The following is a 9,546-nucleotide window of genomic DNA, read 5'->3' as shown; positions in this document are numbered from 1 at the left end:
GAAACAAGGATTCATGGACACATTTCATTAAGTTAGTACACCTACTGTCACCAAAGGAGAGCAGAATTGCTGTAGGGGAATACAGTTAGATTTTATGCAAAGCTATGCAGATAGCTTTGCATGAACCCATAATGAAAGAGAGCTATACAAATTAAATATTTGAGATTTCCTGACACAATGTATAGGAGCTTTGCTTCCATAAACCTAACTCTGTCCATGATAATTCAAAGGCCATGCATGGGCGTAGGAAGCTCCCAGGCACAACTACCTTGGTGATGAGGGTGTAGAGGCAGACAAACACAAACAGGGATTTGAAGAGCTGGCTTGTGTGTTACAAGTATCAAAGATGAAACAAGAATGGTCAAAAGTTGACAATCCTGGATACTTTGTGAGGGAAAGTGGATAGATGGATGGTCATTGGATTGTTTTGTGTACTTTCAAATTTGCTTAATCTCACACATCTAAATTAAAAAAAAAAATTTTGAACAAGAATAGTGTGGTGGCACACGCTGCTAATCTCAGCAGCTCTAGAGGCTGAGGCAGCAGGATTGCAGGTTCAAAGCCAGCCTTAGCAATTTAGTGAGACTCTCAAAAAATTTTTTTAAAAAAAGGATAGGGATGTGACTCAGTGGTTAAACACCCCTGGGTTCAATCCCCAGTACAATAGAAAAAAAATGATGAAAACTTTTCAAAAAATAATAATGATAAAATAACTGATACTAAAGTATTTCTAAGGTATATTTTGAGGATCAAGTTGTAGATTGATACATTAAGACAAAAAGAGAAGTGTTGGTGGAAGCATGAACCAGAGCTCCTCCGCTCAAGATCCATATTTCTTGCTGTCTCCATACCAGGTCACCTAATCTCACCCCATGCAGAGTGGCCAGCCCTCCCACCTGACTCTCACAGTCAAGAGCTCCACTCTTAAACTTCTTTAGTTTATAAAGACTCTTACAGAGAAGACTATTCCCACCTACTAACTGGAATTTGTTTTAAGAAGAAACAAATGGTGTGGTGGTGGGAGGGGATGTTTAGCTTGATTATTTAACTGAAGAATGAATCAAAATCAAATAAAATGGCCAGCATTTATATTCTCAACATGTTGTCAATATAAAAATTTACCTGTAGCTTAGCTTTTTGAGTTCTTTATATACTCTAGAGATGAGTGCTGTATCTAATGTGTGAGGGATAAAGATTAGTTCCCAAGGTGTAGGCTCTCTTTTCACCTCACAGATTGTTTCTTTTGCTGAGAAGACACTTTTTAGTTTATTGTTCAGTAAATGGGCAAAGACCTGGACATACACTTCTCAGAAGATGACATACAATAAATCAACAAATATATGAAAAAAAAGTTCATCATCACTAGCAATTAGAGAAATACAAATCAAAACTACTTTAAGATTTCATCTCACTCCAGTCAAATGACAGCTATTATGAAGACAAACAACCATAAGTGTTGGCAAGGATGTGAGGGAAAACGTACACTTATATACTGCTGGTGGGGCTGCAAATTGGTGCAGCCAATATGGAAGGCAGTATGGAAATTTCTTGGGAAATTGGGTATGGAACCACCATTTGACCCAGCTATCCCTCTCCTTGGTCCATACCCAAAGGATTAAAAAAACAGCATACTACAGGGACACAGCCACATCAATGTTTATTTTATTTTTTATTTTATTTTTTTATTGGTTGTTCAAAACATTACAAAGCTCATGACATAATCTTTCATACATTTGATTCAAGTGGGTTATGAACTCCCATTTTTACCCCAAATACAAATTGCAGAATCACATTGGTTACACACCCACATTTTTACATAATGGCATATTAGTGACTGTTGTATTCTGCTACCTTTCCTATGCCCTACTATCCCCCCTCCCCTCCCCTCCCATCTTCCCTCTCTACCTCACCTGCTGTTGTTCAATTCTCTCCCTTGTTTCCCCCCCATTTCCCCTCACAACCTCTTATATGTAATTTTGTGTAACATTGAGGGTCTCCTTCCATTTCCATACAATTTCCCTTCTCTCTCCCTTTCCCTCCCCCCACTCGTCTCTGTTTAATGTTAATCTTTTCCTCCTGCTCTTCCTCCCTACTCTGTTCTTAGTTGCTCTCCTAATATCAAAGAAGACATTTGGCATTTGATTTTTTAAGGATTGGCTAGCTTCACTTAGCATAATCTGCTCTAATGCCATCCATTTCCCTGCAAATTCCATGATTTTTGTCATTTTTTAGTGCTGCGTAATACTCCATTGTGTATAAATGCCACATTTTTTTTTATCCATTCATCTATTGAAGGGCATCTAGGTTGGTTCCACAGTCTAGCTATTGTGAATTGTGCTGCTATGACACAGCCACATCAATGTTTATAGCAACACAATTCACAATAGCTAAACTGTGGAACCAACCTAGATGCCCTTCAATAGATGAATGGATAAAAAAATGTGGCATATATACACAATGGAATATTACTCAGCAATAAAACAGAATAAAATCATGTCATTTGCAGGTAAATGGATGGAGTTAGAGAAGATAATGCTAAGTGAAGTTACCAATCCCAAAATAACAAATGCTGAATGTTTTCTCTGATATAAGGAGGTTGACTCATAGTGGGGTAGGGAAGGGGAGTGTGGGAGGAATAGAAGAACTCTAGATAGGGAGAGGGTTGGGAGGGTAAGGGAGCAGGTATGAGGTTAGATATGATGATGGAATGGAATGGACATTATTATCCAAAGTACATGTATTAAAGACACGAATTGGTGTGAATATACTTTGTATACAACAAGAGATATAAAAAATTGTGCTCTATATGTGTAATAAGAATTGTAATGCATTCCAATGTCATATATAAATTTAAAAAATTAATAAAAAAAAGAAAAAAATACCTATATATAGCTTTAATGGTCCCCATGCAATGTATAATAATAAGACTTCAAGAAAAATTTCTACTTACTTCAAAAAAATTGAACTAAAAAAATTTACCATTCTGTCCCAATTAATTTTAACAATGTCCCAATCTGCAAACAAAAGAAGAGAATCTTGGGAATCACTAAGTAAAATTTTCTCACAAATGAAATTTTTCTAACAATAATATTTTCCAAGCTAGGAAAATGGGTTCTAAGTTTTTTGTTCTGACTTCACCTCTTGTGTGGTTTTGGGGATAAAGCCTGAGCCTCTCTTTTCTTATCTGTAAGGCTAGGAAAATAATATCTATATGAAACTATTATTGTGAAAACAAATTGAGATAGAGAAATTTATATGATAAAGTATAAAGCATGATTCACATATACATATATACCCCTGTTCCAAATCCAATACTTCAGTCAAATTCAAAGGAAATATACATTGAAACATGAGTCATCAAAGTGGCATTGCATTGCTTCCCCCACCCACCCACCTTTTTTTTAAGACTGGGAATCATAAAATCTCAGAAGGGAAACAGACACAGAGCTTTCATTCTATCCAAGTTTCTCTTCTCCCTCTACCAGCTCACAGTCTATTTCCTACTTCAATTCATGTATTTATTCAAAAAGTTCACCTAACAACACAAAGAAAGTGCAAAGGAAAAAGACATTCTTTTTCTTTTCTTTTTTTAGGGGTTGAGCAGTTCCCTCTTGGTCTGTTCTTTGTTTGATTAGCAAGGGAACTGCTAGTGGCTTGACTGGTGCAATCCTGCCTCTGATAGGTGATTTCACAATTCCTTCCTGAAACTGGACCAGTTGCTCAGATATTCTGAGTCTTCTAACTTCATCTTAATTCGCCAGTAACCTACACTTCCAAACTGGCCTCTGGGTGTCTATGAGTTTTTTACAGATGCTTTAATAAATCAGCACAAATTTGTTGTTTTCTAAAATCAGAAATTCATTCTTTTTACATTTCTATGGCCAGAAGTGTGAAACCATAACATCCTCAGATCCTCCAAAGACTCTCAGGAAGAATCCTTTTCCTCTCCCTTTTCCTGGTGGCCCCTGATAACACAGCCCCAAACTTCCCTCCACCTTTCTACCACCTTCTTCCCATGTGTCTCTGTCTGTCTTCTCTTTTATTGATAAAAACAGCTGTTTGGCTTTAAGGCCCACATGAAATCCAGGATGATCTTGTTTCAGGATCCTCAACATAATTACATCTGCAGAAACTCTATTTTCAAATAAGTCTTCACTCACAGGTATGGCAAGGCTCAGGATTGGACCTTCCTCTTTTTTTTTTTTTTTAATTGATTGTTCAAAACATTACAGAGCTCATGATATATCATCTTTCATACATTTGACTCAATTGGGTTTTGAACTCCCTTTTTTACCCCAAATACAGATTGCAGAATCACATCTGTTACATACTCACATTTTTACATGATGGCATATTAGTGACTGTTGTATTCTGCTACCTTTCCTAACCCCTACTATCCCCACTCCCCTCCCCTCCCCTCCCATCTTCCCTCTCTACCTCTTTTTTAGGGGACCACTCTAAACCCGCCACAGGGTGTGTGAGGGAAGGAAAGGCACTGATCTGAGTGAACTCTGTGTGCCGCAGTGGCAGCAGGCAGGATCTTCCTACAGTGCTACTTCTGTTTCCTCTCATACTCCTGCACCCTCCTTTGGTTACCTGATGGCTGTTTCATGTGCTTCACAGTCTGTTTATTTCAAGCTGCTGGCTTTATTGTGTGGAAACTGACTCATATGCTGGAAGAAGACAGGCTGCAAACAAGCCCACTCCTTCTGGAATCCAAAAAGTGGCACAAGACAGAGCCAGCATACTTCATTAACGCGGCATCTCTCCTACTGGGACATAAGCCCAAGAGGAGAAAATGAGGACAATCGAGGGACTGCTAAACTCGCCCTCCTGCCCTCTTCTTCACACCAGACATTATCAGGGATATGAAGATTGTTGGCATACCATTTATTTCTCCTATATCTTTTTCTATTAACAAAACAAAGGACCCAGACTCAAAGACGTATCCTCTCTATATCCAGAGAGCTCTTTGAACTGTCAGCAAGGCTAACCACTGATATATTGATAAAGAAATTTAGAAAATCCTTTTCCAACATAATTTGCCTCCCTTAAAACTTTGTATATCTCACTGCCTTATTCTTTTAGGCAATATAAAAAGTTCAGGATTTTCTGAGTATCTTTCTTTCTTTACTTCTGCAGCATGACTTATAACTTCCTGTGCCACCTCTATCCACCCTTACCTGTCTACCCCTGCACTAAGGAGACAAATGCTTGGCCTAATTGTGGCAAAAAAAAAAAAAAAAAAAAAAAAAAAAGTGTATTCAACATGTCACCCTTCTAACTAATAAAATAGAGAAATGGATGACACAATACTTAGTGAGAAAAATAAATACATGAAAAAGAAATGGAACCAAAGGGCTCATCATGGATCTTTATAAAGTCAGCAGATTCCAAGCTCCTGACAATATTTTCTCCTAGTCCTCTTTCCCCGGCCCTGCCCTCCTGTCTTCTTTTCCTCTGGTTCCCACAGGGGCTCCCCAGCACTCTTTCCTTCATCAGTACTCTTGCAGTTCCCCCTGGAAGGTCTTCCCCTGCTAGCTTGCACCAGCCTTCCCTCTGCAGTTTCACCAGCTGCTCAGCGCTCTGCTGACATCTCATTTTTGGGGCCTGTTCCCCTCCTCCACACACATACTCAGCAAGCAGCTGATTTTCTTTAGCTCCAGTTTAATGGCATTACCTCAAAGCTCCAGTGTGACTGCAGCTTAAAAGAGCTTCCATTTTGGACCTCTTTGCATACAGGGGTTGAAGAGAAATCTGCAAACCACACAGAGAGGAGCCCCTTACAAGTCTCTGCTCAAAAAAGGCAAGAAAGTTTTACTGCCCGAGGTGGATGGAGGAGGGGTGAGGCTTTTCTTAAACTCAGTCTGGGTACATGCCTGAACAACTTTGCAGCGCGTGTTCCGCTTTAACCAGAAGCTTTCTGCACTTTCTGCACCTAACCTCGGCCTCCAGCACGCAGGGCTCACTGCACCTTATCCTGTAAAATCAGTGAACGCTCCGGTGCACATATGCACAGCAGCTGACTTTACAAAGTAGGTAGAAATGGCACTCCAGGGCCAGAACTTGCCCTTTGTTTAAGGCTAGATCAGATTCGTGTTGCAGTTTATTTTTTTTTTTTCTTTAAGATTATAAAGTATGATATTAGCTCCTTTCCCTGTAATCCATCAGTTAAGATTTACCAAAATTAAAGGTTGGAAGGACCTTGGGGCTAGAGGATATTGTTGGTGGGACAGAGCACATATCCTTGGATAATGCAATTGTTTTTCTTTTTTCCTTTACAGACTAGACTCTATGTGAATCTTATATGAATTTCATATGACAAATGAGAAAACTATCCACTCATACTGCAAAAAGAACAAGACTGAATTTAAGCTAAAATAAATAAACAGGTGAGGACAAAGGAAAAAGACCCCAAGCCTAATACAGGAGTGCTTTATTCCTTAATTGTCTTATCTACCAAAGTAGTCAGAGACAAATAAATAAACTGTTTTCTTCTGATTAGTGGGGGTTGATATTTCTCTTTAGTGAAACTGAAAGTCTTAGTCTTCTTTCTCTTACCAAGTTTTTTTATTTATTTCCCACTTGGGAAAACACAGCTTTTGCTGAGGCCAGTTACTTACTTGTTCTAGTTTGAGTTTCATTTTAATCATAGCCGCATTGTAGCTCTGAAAAGCAACAAAATTCTGATTTACATCTTTTAAAAATATCCCTCTACTGCTATTCAAATTTAATTATTGTAAGAACAGTACCACTATATTAAAATATAATCACCTTACTCCTTTGGCTCCATGACAATGTTCATAAAGTGCTTAATATTCATGTAACATGCTACCTCACCCTGTAATATCACTATATTTATGGAAAGAAATTGTAATCCTCTTTACTGGCTCAGGTTAATTCCAATAAAATATTAAATCCATTTTCTAATCTAAATGAGTTCATTAGGAGAGGAATGGTACTGAGAATACCAAACTCTCTACAGAGTTCAGCTTCATTACATTTCCGCACTGTGCGTTTCCAGAGCTGTTGTACTACATTTATGAGGATTTATCTGTACTGTTCCAAAAACATTCATCCTAATTCTACTCCTTCTGTGCATGCTAATCATGAATATGTTAAGTGGAAATACTAAGCTTGTAGCCAATCTCATCCCCAGATGGGTTCAAGTTATGATTACAGAAGCAAATTTGCCATAAGCACTCTTACAGCAGTGCCAGTGAGGAGGAAATGAAGGTTTGGAGCTATGCTAAGGGAAAAAAAAAAGAAGAAGAAGAAATGACAGTTTGAGACACAGTAGGAATGTCATAGACGTTAGTGGGGAAAAAAAGGGGGGTGAGGGAATTTTCCAGATTGCTGTGTCTCAGAGAGACTGTCGAGAATGTATAAGGAAAGCTATGTGAAGAAATTTAAGATGAATACAGGGATTAAATCATTAGCTTTAAATGTTTGGAGTTTCTAAAACTCCATAATCCAGAGGTGAACTCCACATTATTCAGGTCATTACATCTAGCAAAGCTCTACTCCATTAAACCTTCCATTTGAAAGGAATAATGGGCCTTTTAGGAAGGAAGACAAGACGAATCTGGGCTATGCAGGTAGTGAGTGATTGTACAATCCCCAACTGTTTGCCCATGGAGTGCTTTGACCTGCTTTTTACATACACCTAGTAGTTCTTTTCTTTCCCTTGCAGATAAAAGAAAAAATAACCAGTAATTTGGCTTTTTTTTTTTTTATATAGAATGGACCGTACCAAGAATCTCTTAGTCACCTCCCTTTTGTTAGCATTTGCAGGGATTTCTTAATAAAACCATTTTAATTTACCTTTCAGATATTTACTTAAAAAAAGATTTCGCAACCAGACAGATGGTAGATATCTACCCGTTTTAGTAAAAAATGAGATGAAGATGAGCAAGAAGGCAGCTATTCCTGTGTGCTGGCTATGAAAGCTAAATACAGTTCCTTGTTCATCTACATTAAGTCTGTAATAAATTGTCAGCCTAAAATGAAATTCAGCAGCCACTGGTTGTCACTGTTGTACCACAAAACAGCAATTGCAGGTATATTCTTTCAAAAGACTGCCTTTCAAGAACAGAGTTTGAAATGATGAATTTGACTGTTTGGATTATCATTAAGGCAAAGAACAGAAACCTATACCAAGCCACTATGGATTTCAGATGTGTATTAGACATTTTGATGTGGGAGTCTGTCCCCAAAATAGTTCTGTGTGAATCATGTGGAGATGTGAAACAAAGATCCGATTATATACTTAAAAAAATACTCTTTGCATTTAAATTGCCATGTGAGATGCATGCTGTATCTGTTCATTAGAGCATACATTCTATCTGGTGTTTGAACGAAATATTATCATGTTAATGCTCAATGTGTATAATTGATCACTTCAAGGCTTAGATACATTATTCAAATGAAGCATTTCCTAATGATTGAGCTTATAAAATTTTTAACCAGTAGATGAGTAGACAGCCCTGACATAATCTTCCCTTTTCCCAAATCTGATTAAAACTAGCAAGACAAGAAATCAATGGGATACTGAATATAAAATCCCAAAATATTCTGCTGTGTTTGAAATTAATTAAGTACTCTGATGCAGGAGCCTCAGATCAATAATCATCAATGATGATATGTTAAAGGTGGGAAAAGTTGGCAAGAAATTGGTATGGTATTTGTGGTTATAAGATGATTATCTACTCAATGAAATTAAAGGTTAAAATTAGACTAACTGTGCCTTAGAAAAATTCAAAGAGAGGTCTCAAAAGTAAAACACAATGACTGTGTTCCTGAACACACTCTTTCATATTTGGAAAATTGTACAACTTAGGAAACAAAAAGACAGCATTTCAACTGTGCTTTTAATAAAATAAAATACTTTCTAAATTATTAGTAATCAGTTTTTTTAAAAAAATAAAGGTCACAGGTGTTTTCCAAGGATGATAATGTGAGTTTGGGAGAGGTGAACTAGTAAGCTCAAAGTATGAATGGCACATTTACACATCATCTGTTCATACTTAGCTCAGCTATAAGGTCTATCTCCATGTGGGCTCTCAAGGTAAAAGAAGTATTGTTTTTCAAGGTCATTCTTTCTTAGACTTATCTTTATATCCTACTTCTTTGTTTATTTCTTTCCTTCTTTCCTTCCTCCTTCTTTTTCTTCCTTTCTTTTTGTTTCTTTCTTACATCCTTGACCTCAGGCATAAATTATCATCCAGAAGCCATGAGGCAAAACACAAGGAAATAGACATAATTAATGCTACCTACATTAAGTAAAAAACGTTTGTCATTTTTTTAAGATTTTTCTCAGTAAAAACAAGGTAAAGTGATGTGAAGAGACTACTTCAATCACATCTCTTGTGGGAATACATTTTCATTAAAAGATGTAATCATTTTAAATACACTGATTTTTGCCTTAATATGGTAAATGAGAATAATTGCCTTCTTTTGCAAGAGGTAATCACAGTGGCAGAAACAATTTCAAAAGAAAGATATTTATGTCCAAACAATTAAACTATGTAAAGAAAGCCTAGTAAA

The 9,546-nt window shown here is 37.2% G+C and overlaps 1 long non-coding RNA gene across 1 annotated transcript; it reads left to right on the top strand.

The window, feature by feature from the left end:
* The first annotated feature begins 5,612 nt into the window (after nucleotides 1-5,612).
* On the top strand, nucleotides 5,613-8,846 carry LOC144253254 (uncharacterized). The gene is made up of 3 exons (XR_013343247.1): nucleotides 5,613-5,806; nucleotides 6,285-6,392; nucleotides 7,832-8,846. It is a non-coding gene; the product is annotated as an uncharacterized LOC144253254 (long non-coding RNA).
* Nucleotides 8,847-9,546: the final 700 nt, after the last annotated feature.

This window comes from Urocitellus parryii, chromosome 2 (genome assembly GCF_045843805.1).
Source record: "Urocitellus parryii isolate mUroPar1 chromosome 2, mUroPar1.hap1, whole genome shotgun sequence".
NCBI lineage: Eukaryota > Metazoa > Chordata > Mammalia > Rodentia > Sciuridae > Urocitellus > Urocitellus parryii.
The sequence above is the reverse complement of the archived record's forward strand: the minus strand, read 5'-3'. Positions and strand labels throughout refer to the sequence as shown.